The sequence below is a fragment of the Bactrocera latifrons genome, unplaced genomic scaffold, assembly GCF_001853355.1.
Source record: "Bactrocera latifrons isolate USDA-ARS-PBARC rearing strain unplaced genomic scaffold, ASM185335v1 scaffold_27, whole genome shotgun sequence".
Classification (NCBI taxonomy): Eukaryota; Metazoa; Arthropoda; class Insecta; order Diptera; family Tephritidae; genus Bactrocera; species Bactrocera latifrons.
The window spans coordinates 762,997-781,870 of NW_017536296.1; the positions used below are offsets into that span (position 1 = coordinate 762,997).

Genomic DNA, 18,874 nt, shown 5'->3' on the forward strand with positions numbered 1-18,874 from the left:
TTGCGAGATGGTCTTTAATCTGCCTGACCTTCATTTTCCAGGGTTTTGTCTAGAAATGCGACCTCCGCCATCATCCATCAGCTATACTTCCACCATCCTTTTCGAACAGTTAGAGATCGTCGGTCGACGACCTCTCGAAAACTCGTAACGTATACTCATCAGATGTTCTCATCTTCCATGCCTCTGCACCATACAGCAGGACGGGAATAATAGGTGGCTTATAGAGTTTGGTCTTTGTTGSTCGAGAGAGGACTTTACTTCTCAATTGTCTACCCAGTCTGAAGTAGCACCTGTTGGCAAGAGGTATTATGCGTTGGATTTCGGGGCTGACATTATTGCGAATACAGATTCTGATTCCAAGATAGATGAAAGTTACGACTGTCAGACCTAAAGCCACATTAACCTTTCACACAGTACGCTCGATAGAACTTTATGTGCCAAGGGGTGGGGCCTCTCTTTTTGGGATTGGGAAAATCACACTTAAATTCCAATCGTTTGGCATACATTCGTCCGACCATATTTTACAAAGAATCTGATACATGCTCCTTATCAGTTCTTCGCCGAACTGTTTGATTAGCTCGGCTGGCAATCCATCGGGTCCTGCCGTCTTCAGATGGGTTATTGATATTCGAAATTCTTCATGGTCAGGCAATGGAATATCTGGTCCATCGTAATCGATTAAGGAATCGGGCTCGCCATCTCCTGGTGTTATGCTTTTACTGCTATTCAATTTCTGCAATCTGTATTAAAAAAGTCTAAAGAGCTCGAATTTGATAATTTTCCGCATGTATATCGCAAACACTTAGTTGTAAGTGCACAAGTAAACCTTAAACGGGATGATCCATAATATAAATTAGTATTATAGTTGCTTTTGAGAGTGAGTCTCTGGATTTTCCTTTAACTTTAGCTATATACATACATATATATTATAATTAATTGTGATCTCCCAGCTGTAATGATGGCATTCCTTTCAAAATATTGAAATGATGTCGTATATTTATTTGCTATTTCCTCTGCTCTGAGCAAGTGCTTCACTCGTTTCCTACTGCCCACATACATACATACATCTGATGTGCTTGGTATACTAGAGTCTATAACTACCCACTCCTTTTACTCGCTAGGTGTGCGAGGACGTATGTATATATGTATGAATGTATGAATGTGTGTGTATATATGTATGTATTAAAGTATGTACATAGTTATGCAGTTGCACATACATTTCAATTACTTAAGATTTCGAATTATGTCCTAACATCTATTTCGCGACGCAATCGCTTCGGTCACGGCTTCAGCTACAACTACAGCGACAGCTGCAGCTTCTACAGTTTCTACTTAGTTGTGCTGTTGCAGCAACATTTTCCAGTCGCTGCACTTACAATTCGCCATTCAGCCGGCAATTACAACATATTTCCACATATTTCACACCGAGCGGAACAAAAGCGACCCATCAAAACATTCCACACAAACCGAACGCCGAGAGTCCCCATTTAAAAAAGCTTAAAGAGAAAAATTGCGTTTGCCGTTTTTAAAGATTATGCCACAACAACAACGCAAACAAAGCGCAAGCGCATCGCTGAAAATAAGTTGCAGAAAAAATATGCGAAGAATACCACTACTTATGGCATATTCATGCATGTGTGTGTATGTATGTATGTTTGTATGTATGTAAAGAAGCTGCTCATTTGTATAGATGATGTAGTTGTTGTTGCCGCACACTCTAATGCAACGCCACGGCATTGATAAGGATGCTCCGCGTCATGCCACGCTACATGCCACACCACAGCTAACAGCTTGCAACAGCGCGAAACGGCAGCAGGAGCAGGAGCAAAAGCAACAGCAGCAACAACAACAATAACTACAACTACAACTACAATCACACCAAGAAACTTAAGCAAAGCAACAATAACAACAATGGCAGTCAAAGTAACAACCATATGGAAAGCTACAGCAACAACAACAACAACAACAGCAACAACAACGTCAACAACCATATGGACAGCAACATCAACTGTAACCAAAGCAACAGCGAAAACAACTGCAACCGAAGCAACAACAACAGCAACCAAAGCCACAGCGCCAACAAGCTCTAGCAGTGGCAAGGCGACAACAGTGGCTGGCAGCCGTTTTTACAGTTGTTGGACATTTGTAAAGAAGAACTGATGGCTCCAGCCATGCGCTGCGACAACAACAACTGCCAACCGACTGCCTCACGGTCGCTGTGCGGCGGCTGCGATTGCTTGTCGAGTGGGTCGCCGCGGAAGCGCATTAGTGACCATCGCGCGATTACGGTGCTGCTGCCGGCTTATGCCGGTCGCAATGGTGACGATGATTGTGGCTGTGTTGTTGTTGTTGTTTTTGCTAGTATTGCTGCCTGTGCTAATGGCGAATGGCAGTGGCGTTGGCAATGTTGGCAGCCTGGCAACGATCGAACTAAGCGCGTATGTGTGTGTGTACGCTATTGCAACACCTTTCGTGCCACCCGCCCGCGCAATGCACCACAACTCGTTGTGGCGAAATTAAGTTGTTGCCTATCAAATGCAGGCGAGCGCATTATGTAGATGTACTCCACGCGCAATGAATGTTTTCCTCCTTCTTTTTTTGTGTGTGTTGTTGTTGTTGTTGGTGTTGGCGCGCAAATAGATGTGCATTTGTACGCGCTATTCGTAATGGATTCGCATTTTGCCACCACACAACATTCGTTTTTGACATTTCTTTGTTGGCGGCTTTGCGTTGTAATGCCACCAAATGTTCTCGCTGCTTGTATGTAAGTATGTATATATATGTATATATATATATACATTCGATTGCGCATAGCTCACTAGCAAATGCAAATCCCCGCACTGCACTTGACAATTTTTTTAATTTTGCGCTCTTTTGTTGTTGTTTTTGTATTTATTTTTATTACTGCTATTTTTGTTCTTGTTGTTGCAGCTGAAATAAAGTGTTTAATGCATAAATGAAAATTAATGGTTAGAATATGAATTCTTGGCTTACAAAGCGAAAACTTGAAATCTTGTCGTCGTCGCTCGGCCGGCCGGCCGGACATCGCGCTTCGCTCGCCTTTCCGTCGGCCGTCTAGTTTCCACCAAGCATTGACACAGTACTTTGCGGATAAATGCATTTGACTAAAATTGAGTTGCAATATAAACATGTACGCATGTATGTATGTATGTGTGTATGTATATATGCTGTCTCTTATACACATCTAGATGTGTATAAGAGACAGACACAGTACTTTGCGGATAAATGCATTTGACTAAAATTGAGTTGCAATATAAACATGTACGCATGTATGTATGTATGTGTGTATGTATATATGAATTTGTATGCACATTTCTTAGCTTTGTGTGCGTGTGTATGCAGAAATGTATTTGCGCCATTACAACTGTACATTTGCAGCCACATTTGCACATTTGTCAGTTAAGCTTAAGCTCCGTTACCATACTTAAGCACTTGACGTGGTGGTTGTGGGAATATGCACATCCATATACATACATACATATCTCATAATTACTAGGAAGTATTTAAGTGGGCTATTTACATTCGAAAGATAAATAAATATATACATACATACATATGTATATGAAGCTAAGTATATGTTTGCATAAAAATTGAATGTGTGGGCGGTCGGGAATAATTTTTGATGGCCGATAACGGACAGTTAAGAGATCTAACAGTGATGGTGGGTCTATAACATTTTCATCTCTAAATATAACTTACACTAATAATTATATATGAATAAGTTTCTGTATATGCAGATTGATAGCATGAACTTAGCCTCAAATACATATGTACATATGTACATATGAATGTATATGGGCCATTCCATCAATTGGTTTGTACCCGTATTCCAAACAAACAAAAAAATTGCCATTTTTTTATTTTTAAACGACCTGAAAATTGAGTGCAACAAATTTTGAAGTTATACATTTTTATGTAAAAAACTCTCAGCTTTCTAATAAAAATATTTTCAAAACTAAAAAAGAATTTAAAAATCCCAAACAAAAAAAAAAACATTTTTTCAAAAAAACAGTTTCTTTTGCTTTTACACCAACTTTTTTTCAAAATTGACTTTTCCATTCGATTCCTCATTCAATAAGAACCAATGTTCAAAAATAAAAGAAATGTTAATTTTTTTGTTGGAATGGCCCATATATAAAATTTTGTCCATGTAAAGTGTCAAACGAAGTTCTCTTACTATCTCTACAATTTATAGACTTTTAAATTCTTCTTGTTGAACTTTAATTTATTCTTTTTCTTTTTTATTCGGTAGTTACAACCACCGTTTCAAAGTGCTGTATGAAATTAGACTGGATTGTGACCAAATAAATACCACGACTTGATTTTTTAAACACGTTATGATCCGTATAACATGCGCTATTCACCTTTATTTTCGTCTAAATTCCTTATGTTTCTCACTATGAGCAAAAAATGGTAAGTCTTTATTCATAATTTTAAAATTCTTCATTTTTTCTTCAATACCTATGTGCCTACATTTTTTTCAATCCTCAAAATAGTTGTTAAAGTTAATTTCTGGAATAGCCTTCAATCCGCGTAGCGATTCACGTTGAATATCTTCACTTGACTCAAAACGGTTTCTCGAAGCGATCGTTGGAGTTTGCTGAATAGCCAGAACTCAGACGGAGCTAAATCCGGCACGTGGTTTGTAGGAAATTTCGCGAAAAGCTCACGAAGAATCAACACAGTGTGCAACGTTGCATTATCGTGGTAAAACCGAAAGTTGTTGGCCCATAATTCCGCCCCCGTTTTACGAATGGCCTGGCGCAAATAACCCATAACATAAATAGTAGTTTGGTTGGTTGGAAGGAGTTTGGAGTGCATCACACCACGATACTCGAAGAACACTTTCAGGATAACCTTGATGTGATTATTTTGGCTCTTGATTGTCTTTTTCCGGGTCGTAACATGGATCCAAAACTCATCACCAGCAATACTTAATAAATTTTATGAAATCCTGGTAGTTAGAAAGCATTGTTTCACAGACTTAAACGGGACGCTGTTTTTCGAAAAAAAATTGTGATTCTTGGAACTAATCGTGTTTGACGGATCGTTTCGATATTCCAACGATGCCAGTAAGATCACTAACTGTTAATTTTCGATTCTTATGCACCAGTTTCTTTATTTTTTTGACGTGTTGTTGTTTATGGCCGTCCTGGACGTCAATGCGTTCTCGCCCCCTTTGAATATGTAATTTGTACCAACTATAAAAACACTTATCACAGAAAGTAAAATAATATTCTCAAAAAGTGAAACTTAAACTTAAACCTCCATCTTGAAAAAGTGATACTTTCAACTTGGAAGAAATTTAAATTCTCAACTTGCGAAAAATGTAGCTCTCAACTTTAGTTCTAATAAGATTACATAATGGTTGGAGGTTTGGATAATAATTTGAATCTAAACCATAAATTACACAAAGATTAGTGAAGTATTTCTTGGACGCTCCTTAAGAGTGAGCATGCGCACACATACGTCTACATAAATTGCGATAGCCGCTTGTTTCATACAACTCTTTGTGTCACAACTGAAAAGTGACAATTTATGTGAGCACCTAGGGCGGGTTGCACCTTTGTCTATTGGTGGCTAAAAAGGCGATAAAAGGAGATAGAAATGCTGTTTAACCTTTGTGAAGGAGTTTATGTATGTAAGCCAACCAATCTACATGCTAAGGAGTGTGTTAAAGAAAATTGTCGTGTACAAAAGAAATGCAAATGAATTGAATGAGTTCAAAGAATTGAGATAGTCCCTAATGATTGTAGTGACTCGTTGCATAACAACAATAAACACAAATGAAGTCTATTAGGCAAATAGATAAATATATTTTTAATAGGATGCGCTGCTACAAGTGTACAATCTCTCATACACTGTAATGTATATTATGTAAGTGTGTATCCAACTATACACATTTCTTTGTTTGCTAAAGAGTTGTAAATTCAAATTTTCATGAAGAGCCAAAGATACGCATTAGAAAAGGTGTATTTGTTTTCTTGAGAAAGTAAATATGTTTTGGAAGAATTATACTTTTTGACTGTGTGCTCACTGCGCTCCACTTCCCAGAGTGCAGACCCGTATGTAGTTACTTTTTGGTTATTGTCATTTCACTTTAGATTATGCAGCGAGCTTATTTGTTTTTATGCAAGTATATTTCTTTATACCCGTGCGAGGGTAGTTGGATATGTAAATGAGTATGAAAAAAAAACATGGTTCATTGCTTCTACAAATTCTCAACTTCAACACGAAATAACGATGGAAGGCACTTGCATGAAGCTTGTTCACCAATGTCTTGCGAATTAGTTTAAGATTTGGTTTGTCTTATGCATCTCTGCTCCTCTTTTGTCATGACTTAACTTTTTTATATTGCATATCGAGTAAATTTGTATCGCATTCGTTCCAACTCGGTTCGAACTCCTTTGTATCCTTTCTATTTCTATGAGGAAGAGATTCGAGAATAATGTTCATAATCCTAAGTATTTCTACTGGTAATAACGTCCTTTGATTAAGGTAGGGCCTACATTGTCCAGCCTCTCTTTTGCGACCTTTACTCTATGTCGCGCTTTCGAAAGATTCAGGTCATTTCGTAAGGGTCTAGCATTGATACTCTCATACCTTCGATGACTTCACTTGAACTTTTTCTACCACTCAATTATTTTCAGTGTCTGGTGACATGATTTCTTTGGAAACATGATTGATTTCAAGCAAACTACATCAAACCGTCGTTTTTCGGGATGAAATGGCAGCTCTTGAATGTCTTCAGGTTGCTTTTTGAGCCAAATGCGATAATTTTGAGCCACAAATGGGTCTCATCGCTGAACAAAATTTGGCTCGAAAATGATGGATCTTCTTGAAACTTTTAGATGGCTGACTAAAGATCGCACGTGGACTACTACATGTAGTGCTTTGTGATTCCATAGAAAAGAAGTCAATACTAATTTGCCCAGTCGTTTAATTTCCATTCTCGCCAACTCGGTGGGATGTCTAAAGGTATGCGCTCCCAAATGCTTAAGCCTTTGACCTTCACAACGCTGGACAATCAAGAAGGACGTGTTGAGTTGTTTCTACCTCGTCTTCTTCCATATAGCTTTTGTAGATGACGTCTGGTAGGATTCCCAGCCTTACTCCGTGTACCCCAAATGGCTCGTTAAAAGCCCCAAAAGAGGTAGTCTTATTGAGGGCAAAGAGATCACAAGATCCCGTGCGATCGGTCTTGAGCTAAAAGGTTTTTGCGACAGCGTATGTACCGATGGTGGCCAGCGCTGACCAACCTTCCGCGAAGCCCAGCTTTTTAGTAGTAGAAAGCAAGAGAATACGGGACCGCTGCCATTCTACCGATAGTTATTCTAGGTAGCTCATCAGCTTCACAGTTTCCTGCATTAGGTACTCTTTTACCAATACTGAACGCACTGTAAATGAGTTCAAGACCAGTATCGCCGCTTGGCTAACTGGGTGGATGGTCACTTCACTGAAGTGGGCTTCACTTCGGAGCAGTAAATCTACTGCTGCTTTAAGACACTGCAATAATCAGGAAGTCTGAAGACGGAGTTGATAGAGAGCTCCTGACGGGGTTGAGGTTTATATACGGTTCTTATACCGATCTGAACTGACAACTGTGCTAACCAAAAAAAAAAAAATATATTTTTCCTAAAGGCCACACTTATCGAACATACTTCCTTTCCTTCGTATAAGTATACTCTGTATATATACATATTTGTAGTTCCAACAAAGTTGCATTCATTTGTTGACAATTTGTAGGTGTTTAAATCCCTTTAAGGTACCTTATACCTACGAGCCGACGGGACGCACCTTTTTTCAGCCGAAATTGAGTGAAGTGAAGAAAACACGTTCTGCATATTAACTTTTCTCCATATTCTTACGGCGTTATGGACATGTATGTATGTATGTATGTATGTATGTATGTATGGTGTGTGCGCATGTCGATGCGAGTATTTACATATGTATCTTCAAAGTTGAACATACACCGCTTTTAGAGTAAGCGTGACCGCGCGGCGAGATAAACATTGACACAAAAGATTTGCTTGCAATCAGCAAATACAAATGCGAGTAAAAGGCGGAAACTTTGTCATTACCATTTTTTCGAACTGCACACGCAATTTTCTGTAAAGCAAATAATAACACGCGCACCTCTCGACATTGTTGTAGTTGCATGCGTATGTATGTGCTTATGTAAATACTTGTGTACTTACAAGCAAATTTGAAAAAGGGACAATCTCTTTTTGATGTTGCACGTGTGTGTGTATATAAGTGGTTAGCATACTATTTTACTTCCAAAATTGATGGGTCTTACACTAACACATACGCGTCTCCACACACTTATGCCTTTGGTATGGATTGGAACCCACGCGTCGAGACATCAAATGTCTACTCTTAAAAGCGTTAATAAATATTCAGAAATAGCGGTAATACAGTCTAAATGACACGCCGTTGACGGTTGCATAGTCTAGCTTCTCGAATCTGAATGAATTTATCGCCTTAGAAAGTGACAGGCGAAAAAGTGGGTCGTCTCAGTCGGAGCTTGCTTGAAACGTGTGCTGATGAGTATAAGCTGGACTATTAAATTCTTAATATTTCAATATAAAGAGACCGTAGCCGTGAGTCGTGGTTCTATTTTTTCCATTTTTGGCAGCAAAATTATCCTTTGGGTCATTAATAATAGTAAATTTGATCTTAAAAATGTAAATATAAACCTAGAGCATTGAAGAAAACCTTTTTAATGCTGGAACCTCGTGTTCTCAAGTCTCAAACTCAACTCAGTAACTTTTTTTTTACTTCTCGTAAATTCTTTGACTAAAGAGCAGCATAAAAAATTAGCGAAAGCGGAAATTTTGAATCGAGACCTACTCATGCCATCATTTTAGTTGAAAAATTTAGCATGCATCTTTTTCTGTTTTTCTGCTTTTAAACAACCAAAAATTACTTTCACAGGACTTTATACCAAATTGTGCGCATCGAACAAGCACTGGTATAAATCTAAGAAAGTGGTATAATAAATAACGAAAACAGAAAATTTAAAAAAATTTTAATTTTAATGAGGTTATTGAGGTATATATCTACATTATTTTTTTTTTAAATAGTAGTCAACTTGATATATTTGTTAGCCGCAAAAAGTATCACTACGCAGAATCTGGATTCGACCAACATCCAACAAGAGTTGTTTTGCATATAGTATAAAAGCATTCTTCAATAATATTTATTTTTACCGGCGTGAAAACTGCTTACGCCGAGCCGAGTTAACAACAGTGCGCCAGTCGTTTCTTTTTTTCAAATGATGTCGCCAATTGGATATTCCAAGCGTAGTCATGTCCTTTTAATTCGCTGAACTATGTCAATGTCGTCGTATATTTCATACATCTCATCCTTCTATCGAATCATAAATCCATAAACCTTTTGAATAACTTTTTTCTCGAAAACTCGCACCGTCGACTCATCAGAAAGCAGAACTAATGGCGCGGTTGTTATTTCTAATGATACTCGTATCAATATCATCGACGTACGCCCGCAACTGTACACTCTTATAGAATATGATACCTTCACTAATTAATTCTGCAGCTCGAGTTATTTTTTCCAGGAGTAGATTGAAGAAGTCGCACGAAAGGAAGTCATCTTGTCTGAAACCTCGTTTGGTATCGAACGGCTCGGAGAGGTGCTTCCCGATCCTGACGGAGCTTTTGGTGGGTCAGTTTACACAGCCGTATTAGTTAGAGGCAGCTCCTTTTCGTGCTGTCAAAAGCAGTTTTGACATCGATGACTAGCTGGTGTGTGTCAATCTTCTTTTCACGGGTCTTTCCCAAGAAAGGCTCATGGTGAATATCTGGCCAGTTGTTATTTTCCAAGCCTGAAGCCACATTGATAAGGTCCAATCAGTTTGTTGACGGTGGGCTTTCATCTAATGTAAGCTCCTTATTAATTCTCGCCGTATTTGTATAGCTCGGCCGTCAATCCAAAGGCCCCACCGCTTGGTTGTCCCTCAGACCGGTAATTGCTATTCGAACTTCTTCATGTTCGGCACGTCCGCTCCATTGTAATCAATTTTGGTATCGGGTTCACCATCTCCAGGTGTTATGGACTTTCACTGCCATTTAGCAAATTGGAGAAGTCCATAATTTCAGTATGCTCTAGACATCAGTCTGTGTTCAGAATGTAAATTTGGTACAAATGATAATTTCTGGAGCTCAGCTTTATTTGCCAATTTATAACATTACAATCGAATTAAATACGGAAAGAATGTTCGACCGGAAATTTTCATTGGATCATTGATACCGTCGATACCCTGCATTACCTTTGTTAAATCGATATAGTCATGTACGTCTGTCTGTCATTCTGTTTGCCTACGTATACGCAAAAAGTCTTTCAGTTTTTGAGATATCGATCTCTTCTCCCCAAGAAGCTGCCCATTTGTCGAAGCCGATTTCGGATATCATATAAGTGTTATACAAGCTGAACAACAGAGTAAAGTGCTTATATGAAAAACTTTTACATTTGATAAGAATCTTGACGAAAATTGTCACAGATTATTGTTTAAGGCAACGTTTCAATATCCGAAAAAGTTGCCGATATCGGACCACTATAGCATAGAACGGTCATTCAAAATGGTCGAACTTTTTGTAAGCCAACGTTTTTTTTTTTGTTTTTATTAGAATTATTGTTTTCTATTCCTTATTTTAGAGAAAGCTTTAGCTTTCTTTGACTTTCATTTTAATATTGCGTACTCGTGGCCTTTTCGGGCTATCATTCGAACTTTATGACGAGTATGCGCACTTCGCTCAAAGTGGTATTTATGGGAAATTAAGATTATTATATAAAAGTTGTATAATTGTGTGTCGTACATAATATTTTATTATAATGTAGTGAGCAGCTTGAACGGGTTTCATATGCATACCCATATGTATTTAATATATATAAATGGTATATATGTATGTATTATATATAAATGTGTATGCTGTTGTTCGCACATCACTGTACCGCTGGCATATTACATGTGCTTTGTACTTAAGCGAGGATACGTTTATGACTACCTAAAGTTGCTTCCTGACAAATTGGCGTTATTTTGCATACATTTGGCGTGGCCGATTGTTTTTTGTCGTCTGTTAGCCACCATCGCCACTTACAGGTAATTTCGTTGAAGCCACTACCTCGTCATACCATCTTAATCTGACATCAATTTTGATAAGTAAATGATTATTATTGTTATTACAGGCAACAATATACAAAAACAAAACTGGTTTTATCGCCTGATTCTACATATTTATAATATGCACGGCCTCCCCCTCTCTCCACCTCTTACCACCAATCCACTGTACGCTTGCAGTAGGAGTCTTGCCACAGCTTAAGTTCTTTCTTTCATACTTAAGTATGCGTGTGTGTGTACGCAAATATGTCAAAATATTCAAGAATGCATATACATGTGTGTCTATGTGTGTGTGTGCATTTATGTGAAAGTAAATTAAAAATAAAAAGACGCAGTGCAAGAGGAAGAACCGGGAAATCCCTTTAAGCCATATTTGAGTTCTGAAGCATATCGAACGGCAAGGCAAGCCAAGCCAAGGCAGCAAGTCCAACGTCGGACGACAAAGACGAAATTGCTGCAACTGACGATATCGGCTGCACAATCTTCATATGCAAAAGTTAAACGCGACTACCAAAATGAATAAATTATATAAAAATTATGAGTGGAGTATATTCGCTGTTATCCAGACGCATTGTTGTTGTCGTTGCTACACATACACAGACACACACGCGCGCGCAGCGGGTAGACTTATTATGCACACGTGTATGTAAGTACGAGTATTTTGTCTTGAAGGTGATTGTTCCATTGATTGCCGAGCGGCAGCACTACCAGCAGCCGCAGCGGTGGCAGGGGCAGTGGCAGGCGCAGTAGTAGGAGCTGGAGCAGTGGCCGGCCACAACAGCTTCAGTGACCTGCCAATCTGCCATCTACCGATCGACAAGGTTGATCGGCATGATCGCTTTTACATACAGTACAGCTGTAGAGGCGGTTGGCAGCTTGCCGGCTTGGCTGGCTTGCCGCCAGCGAACGGATGCAAACGAGTGTCGTCATACGAAGCGTCGCAGTCACCACCATCGCCGTCATTGCCGCTACTTCTTATCCGCCGCATATACACACACCCATGTATGCATGCATGCATGTATGTATGTATGGGTGTGTGTACGTGTGCAGCTGCCACACCACACCGTTGGCCCATTGTTGTGCGCGCGTACGTACATACGTACTTGTTCGCAACTATCGATTTGAGGAATAGATAAAAATTGACGTTTTGATAGATATTTATTGTTAGTTCACATGACGCCGATACATCATTTAATTATACAAGGATTTAATATTTACAATTTTCCTGTCGGATGTGAGCTCACATTTTATTTTATTGTAATGCGCCCGATCGCACACTTTGGCAATGGTTTCGCAGAATCAGCGAATGCTGGAATTTGTCTCGTAAACAACGTGTTCGACATGTTAATCTACATAAATTTATAAATAATTCTATATACATATGTACATATGTATGTGTGCGTATTAAAGAAAGTTGAAAATATGCGAAATGCTCTGAGGGTGAATGTGAGTCCAATAAGTTTGCGAGTTACCGTGAGGGTATGATCTCCAAGGGGCGTTTATTAAATATTTGTTGCACTTTTTTGATTTGGCGCTCTCAGCTAATCTGTTTCCTTTGAGGTGTTTTTTAGCGGAATTTCACTACCTACATAAGTGTGTATGTGAAACAGTATAGGAAGAAGTGTGTTCAAGGGCTCCTTAATAAGGAGTCGAATATTTGGAGGTTGTTGTTGTTGTAGCGAAACAATTATGCCGAGTTGACAGTCCGTGAACGGGTAAAAAATCCGGTGACCCTACTGTCGTGGGAACGGGATATATGTAGGTATTTTGGCCAATTTCCTCTACTATAAGCTTTTTGATTTCTGAGAGGCAAGAGTTTTCACTATTGACTATGAGGGTTACCTTTTTTAATTCAGTCTCTAGTCCTGAACAAGAACAAATATTAATAATTGAAAATATAAAATTCTCCATTAAGATTAATTGCCTGATTGAGGTATCTGCAAAACGCGCGTTCTGACAATATCAACCGCACCTCTTTGTTTAGTTTTCACCTACGGAAGTAAAAAGGGATTTTAAACGCTATAAAATGCACTTGATATGGGAAAGCTCTCGTTGCCGTGGTGAAGAGAGTTGTGTCTTCGATGTTTCTGTTGATTTTCCTGATTTCTTTAGTGCTCTGAGGTGTTCTGGGGGTATGGCTGTTTACTTTCAAACTCATACACTTAAATCCTCAAATCGTCATAGACATTGTTTCAAGGTTTTAAATTATTTCGCGACCAATCGACACGAGTCTTTTATTGACAAATTTTGTTGGATACAACGTAAAAAAATGTAGAGTCAAATGTTCATGCAATATTGAATGTATGCTGGTCCGACTAATGACTATAGAGTTGTCTCAATCTCACGATAGGTCATATGACGATCTTGCAACATCATAGCATCAATAGTTCCGCAACAACAACTGATTTTGATAAACGCAGGTTCTTAATTGAAATGAAAAAAAAAATGGAGAGTTTTTAGTCGAGATGAATATTTTAAGTTACTGTATAAAACTCAAAACTCATGTATAACAAAAAAAAAAAAAAAATGTTAAACTCTTCGATAAAGTTGTGAGTTGCCAGATTGCATGATTAGGGTTGACAAATCTTAAAATGTAAAAGGCATGCTACGTATAAGCGTCTACACTTAATCCGTCATTAAAATAATTGTGTTCTCAACTAAACCCTAACCATATTCAGCAACTCCAAAGATTTGCTCAAATTCATAAATCCTCAAATTTGGTTTCAACTGGTGGAAGACGGGGTATTTGCAGAGGTAACTCTGTGAAGTCAAACTAGTTTCGGATTGCTTTATTTTTCATTTGTTGGTAAGTTAGAAAGCAATTGGACTTGCTGGAAAGGTAACGCTAAAGTCGTTAGTTTGAGGCTATTGGGGTTGCCACAGAAGAAAAATAATTCTACTCCTGTGTCTTTTTTCATATTTTGATCTATTAGTGCAAACGTAGATATCTTCATCGATACTGTCGGATTTTAATTTTTTGTTAAGAAATTAATGTGATATTTCTATATCCTGTGAGATCTTTTGTTCTCTATTTTTTGTACCATAGTATTTTTCTTATTAATTTTGAATTTTGTTTCGACATGTCTAGAATACGAGATCCGCCAATAATAACTGACATAAGATCTTTTCAATAAGTCAGTGACGAAATTCGAAAAGCTAGTGAAGTCAACTTTTTAAATGATGAAATCTTCTGAAATGAAGTTGCGATTACTGAGAAATCGTATGATTTTAAAGCAGTTCGAAAAGCGTGCTTTTTCTTTAAAGAAAGCAGAGTTCGTTAGAAATAAGTTGCTTGTTTGAGGAAACTAATCAAACAGTTGCGTTGAAAATCATTTCAGTGGCTTTCGCGGTACTGTCAGCCATGATCGGAGAATTCTCAGAACCAAAATAATTAGGGAAATTGTCGTCATCCTTGTCACATTGTGTTATATGGTAAGTCCGATTTCGCCTATTTTCGCACTATGTCTTAGGCATGTGAAAAGAATGCCACGGGATAAATTTAGTCGAAGTCGGTCGGACAAGACCCGATGTATGAGATTTCACCAAGAGTAGGTGGTGCCACGCCCATCGTCCAATTTTGATACCGGCTCCCATAAAGCCCTCTCATACTATCTCGAGCGTAAAATATCATTTTTAGTTACAATACCTTATACGTTTTCGGTTAATGGCGTTTTGTTGACGTGGCAGTTGTTCGATTATGCTCATCTAAGAGGTCCGCCGTGCCTCCGGAAAAAAGACACGTGCAAAATATCAGTCCGATACCTAAAAAACTGAAGGACATGTTTGCTTATATAAGTACAAACGGGCAGACAGACAAACATGGCTAAATTGACTACGTTGATTGTGCCAATAATTTAGATATATACAAGGTGCGTTCCAAAGTAAACAGGACTTAAAAAAACAGAGCAAATGGTTTTTTCTACAAAATCAATTCATTTTATTCAAAATAGTCTCCCTCTGCTTTTTGCACTGTCCAAAAGCATGTCGAACTAGTGTTTTAGCACATTTGCTTGGCCTTTACGTCTGCATAACTCTTTTCATGGCCAAATGCATTTTTCCGAAAAGGAAGAAGTCGCACGGTGCCGTATCAGGTGAATACGGGGAGTTGTTCATGGTTAAAATGTGATTTTTGGTCAAATAATCGGTCACAAGCATGGAATCGAAGGTTGGATTCTGAGCAATTTTTGGTCGTCAGTCAATTTGTGCAGAACAAACCGTGCACATACCTTTCGTAAGCACAAATGTTCGGTCAATTTCATTTCCATGCATTTCAATGATGATTTCTGTTGATTTTTGATGAATTCACGCACATTTTGTATGGAATTTCCGGCGATCACGGATTTTAATTGGCCATATCGTCATTGATGTCCTCACGACCACTTTGAAAACGTTAAAACCACTTATGCACTCTGCTACGCGATAGGCAATCATCGTCATAAACTTGTTTCACCAATTGAAACGGTTCGATAAAAGTTTTACCAATTTTAAAACAAAATTTAGTGTTGGCTTTTTGTTCGAAGCTCATTTTCGCGCCGATAACACAAACATACTGACACATAAAACGCTATAACTACACTTCCAAGCGATGAAATGTCATGAAATTCTCAGGGGACAATCGATAAAGATAGCAGATCCTAACGCAGCAGTCGACATATAGATGGCGCTACAAGGGAGCACTAGATTTAAAAAGTCCTGTTTACTTTGGAAATCACCTTGTACAGGCGGGCAGCCAGACAAACATGGCCAAATTGATTAAGTTGGTTATGCAGGTTATAATGAATGTGTTTTAATATAAGTAATGGATCCATTAAGAGTTAAAGCGTACAACATTTTTTTCGGAAGACTATTTGCATAAAGATTTAAAAAATGAGCAATATTTTGTTCCACAATTTCTAAACCACAAATTAAAACAACATTTTAAAATAAGTCAGATGTTTGGGCCACCTATTCTTCTGAACGGACATATAATATTTATAAGTGTGCACATTCAAATAATCCTACATACATACATACATACTTAAACATGTACACCTTTTTGTATGATCATCATTTAAAGGCAATATCCTGACATTTTATTCTCCAAATTGTCAGCATTTAGTGTCCATAAGTACCTACATCAAATAATTTACACGCTAAATTTCAGTTTAAAACTGCTGCGCACTTACACATACATACATACACACCCATGTGTATACCAATTGTTGTTGCACCACATGCATACATATAGGCATGTGTACTTCCGACACGGGCAACCGCCCTGAAGGATCAGATTCATGGGAAATACAAGATTCACTGCATTCATGACAATTTTCAACTCCACAAAGAATAACTCACAAAAATTAACGCAGAGAGTGAGGTGAAAATAAAGGACACATGCTTGATAAAAAGAACAAGAACAACAACGAAAAACCGAAAAAACTTTTACATTTGTAGTAACCGTATGTTATCGAGGCATTTGGACATTTAAAAAGGTCATAACTTAAAGCCTTATCAGACGCACTTCGCGACGCACTTGCAGACGGACAGAACAACGGTGAGGGAGCGACAGGCCAGCGGAGACAGCAAAAAATGCGGCGGCTCAAGTTGACAGGCAAAACGCCGCAATGCAGTCGAGAAAAATCAGAAGACAAGCGGCCCAAAGCCAAAAAAGAAAAGAAATACTCAAAATAAAAAATACAGCTGAAAAGGATCGTGTCAGGTAGTAGGCAGTAGTAGAAAGCGATTCGGCTAAAAAGTCTCCAAAAAAATTGTCGCGTCGGCATTTATTGCAAAGTGCGCAGGAATCAATGGTTTTAATAAAAAGCAAAATGAGAAAAGTGTGGAATATGTGGGCACATCAATTAAGAAATTTCCAAATCAAGTGCAACAAGGTTGCCAGAGTGTTTATTTTCTTTAATATTTTATAAATGCAACTTTGTTGGCTGAACCTTCTTTCTGTAACGCACATGCATATAGATGACTTCGAAATTTATTGAAATTTTATGATATTATTTTTGTTCAGATCTTTTCTCAAATTCGATCCAGTCATGTATTCTATCATAGACATTAACTTTCCTTATGAAACCTGCCGCCTTATTTCATCGATTTTTTAAGTTTTTGGCTATTTGGATGCTTTTTTTTCTCTCTTGCCATATAATGTCTTTTGATGCTTAACTAGGATCTATAATTGGAAATAAGTTTTTGAAACCAAATCGACAGTAGTTCGACAGAAGATAGTCTTACTGTCTTATATCTCAACTAACTTCGGTATCTGTCAAAACTGGCGGTACTCATGAACGAATCTTACAACGGTATCGAAGAAATTTGTGAAAAAATTAAAACTTCGATGTCCCTAGATTATCTTTATTACTTGGAAACATTGCTTTTTACATACATATTTCGAGTAAAATTTTTTTCTAAATATGTAGTTAGTTATTCTTATTGAGTCTGTGATGAAAAAACATCATCAATATGAAGATGTTTCCACTAACATGCTTCATATGGTGTTTCAAACATGTTTTCTGTGAAGAATTTCCTAAACTCTTACTTGTGATAAAGCCGGTGTGGCTTTGACTCTGTTCAGAATCTTATACCATTGTCTTAGAGCCTGCGTTTTACCTTCAAAAATATATATTTACAAAATATAAGAGAAAGATATATTTCCAGTAATAATGGCAAGTTTGTACAGGAAGCGCCATAATGACTAATTCGTAACCAATATTTTGTGAAGTCTGAAGTTTCGAGCTATTGTTAAAACTATTGGAATTGATTTACAAATATATGAAGGTTCTTCATTGTGGTGAAATTGCTTACCTGGCAGTACTCTCTTGAAGCCAGAGGATACGAAAGGTTCATGTGGCCGAATAGCTCTTCATTTTCGTTAACTTTTTTTCCTGGCAGTATTTACAGATACGTGACTGTGGATGCGGAAGCCAACCGCAGTTTAATCCAAGAAATTTAGCTATACAGGGGTGTTGTATAATCTGATAGTTATCGGAATCAGAATTGAAACCGATCAAAAAAAGCAGTAGGTGTCATGAATTCAGACATTATTGGTTTGGTATTCGAAACAGAATTTGTATCGGTTTTGCTGTCAGAAACAAATCAAGAAGATAGTCGCACACAGATTTGAAATGTAAGTTAAGAAATCAAGTTATTTTATTGTTGTATCTTTATTTCTATAGGACAAAACATAAGTATAAAACACGAAAAGTCTTAATTATTGAGTTTTCGAAAAAATGCGGATATTTAAGGGAGAACCTGCTTTTTTTGGGAGGGAAAGAAATAGTTGATTAAAGCGAAATATCTAGGGTTTATAGTTATATATTTTAATATCACCGGAAAATTTTTTGGATACGAATTCTTTGATATTCTGCCTTAAGAAAGCAATTCCTCGATGCATCCCGTGGGTGCATTTGTTGGACGGCGGGCAGTCTGCAGGACGCAATTTCTATAGGAAACAAAAAAATTTCAAAATATTCATATTTATTAACAACGTATGTTCAAGTTAAACTAGGAAAATTTCAAAAAAGTCTAAAAATCTAAAATGTCAAAGATAATAAACTTTGCCCCAATTTCATACGAGGTTTAGTTTTTTTTATCCTCCCCGCCAATTAAGAAAAATCGTAAAACTGAAAAACCGAGAAATCGCGCGTCAAAGTTTTCGCTTTCTACCCCAGCGCTCATATATGTATCTGCTAGACGCTCGGTCACTATTTCCCTTCTAGCTTCAAC

At 37.8% G+C, this 18,874-nt stretch overlaps 1 protein-coding gene across 4 annotated transcripts in view; it reads left to right on the top strand.

Moving 5' to 3' along the window:
- The first annotated feature begins 4,282 nt into the window (after window positions 1–4,282).
- LOC108969907 (proton-coupled folate transporter-like) overlaps window positions 4,283–18,874 on the top strand; it is a 134,309-nt gene continuing 119,717 nt past the window's right edge. For all 4 annotated transcript variants that reach the window (XM_018934899.1, XM_018934898.1, XM_018934902.1 and 1 more), the window contains exon 1: window positions 4,283–4,434. The gene's annotated coding sequence lies outside the window, so the exon portion shown is untranslated. The remainder of the gene's footprint in view (window positions 4,435–18,874) is intronic.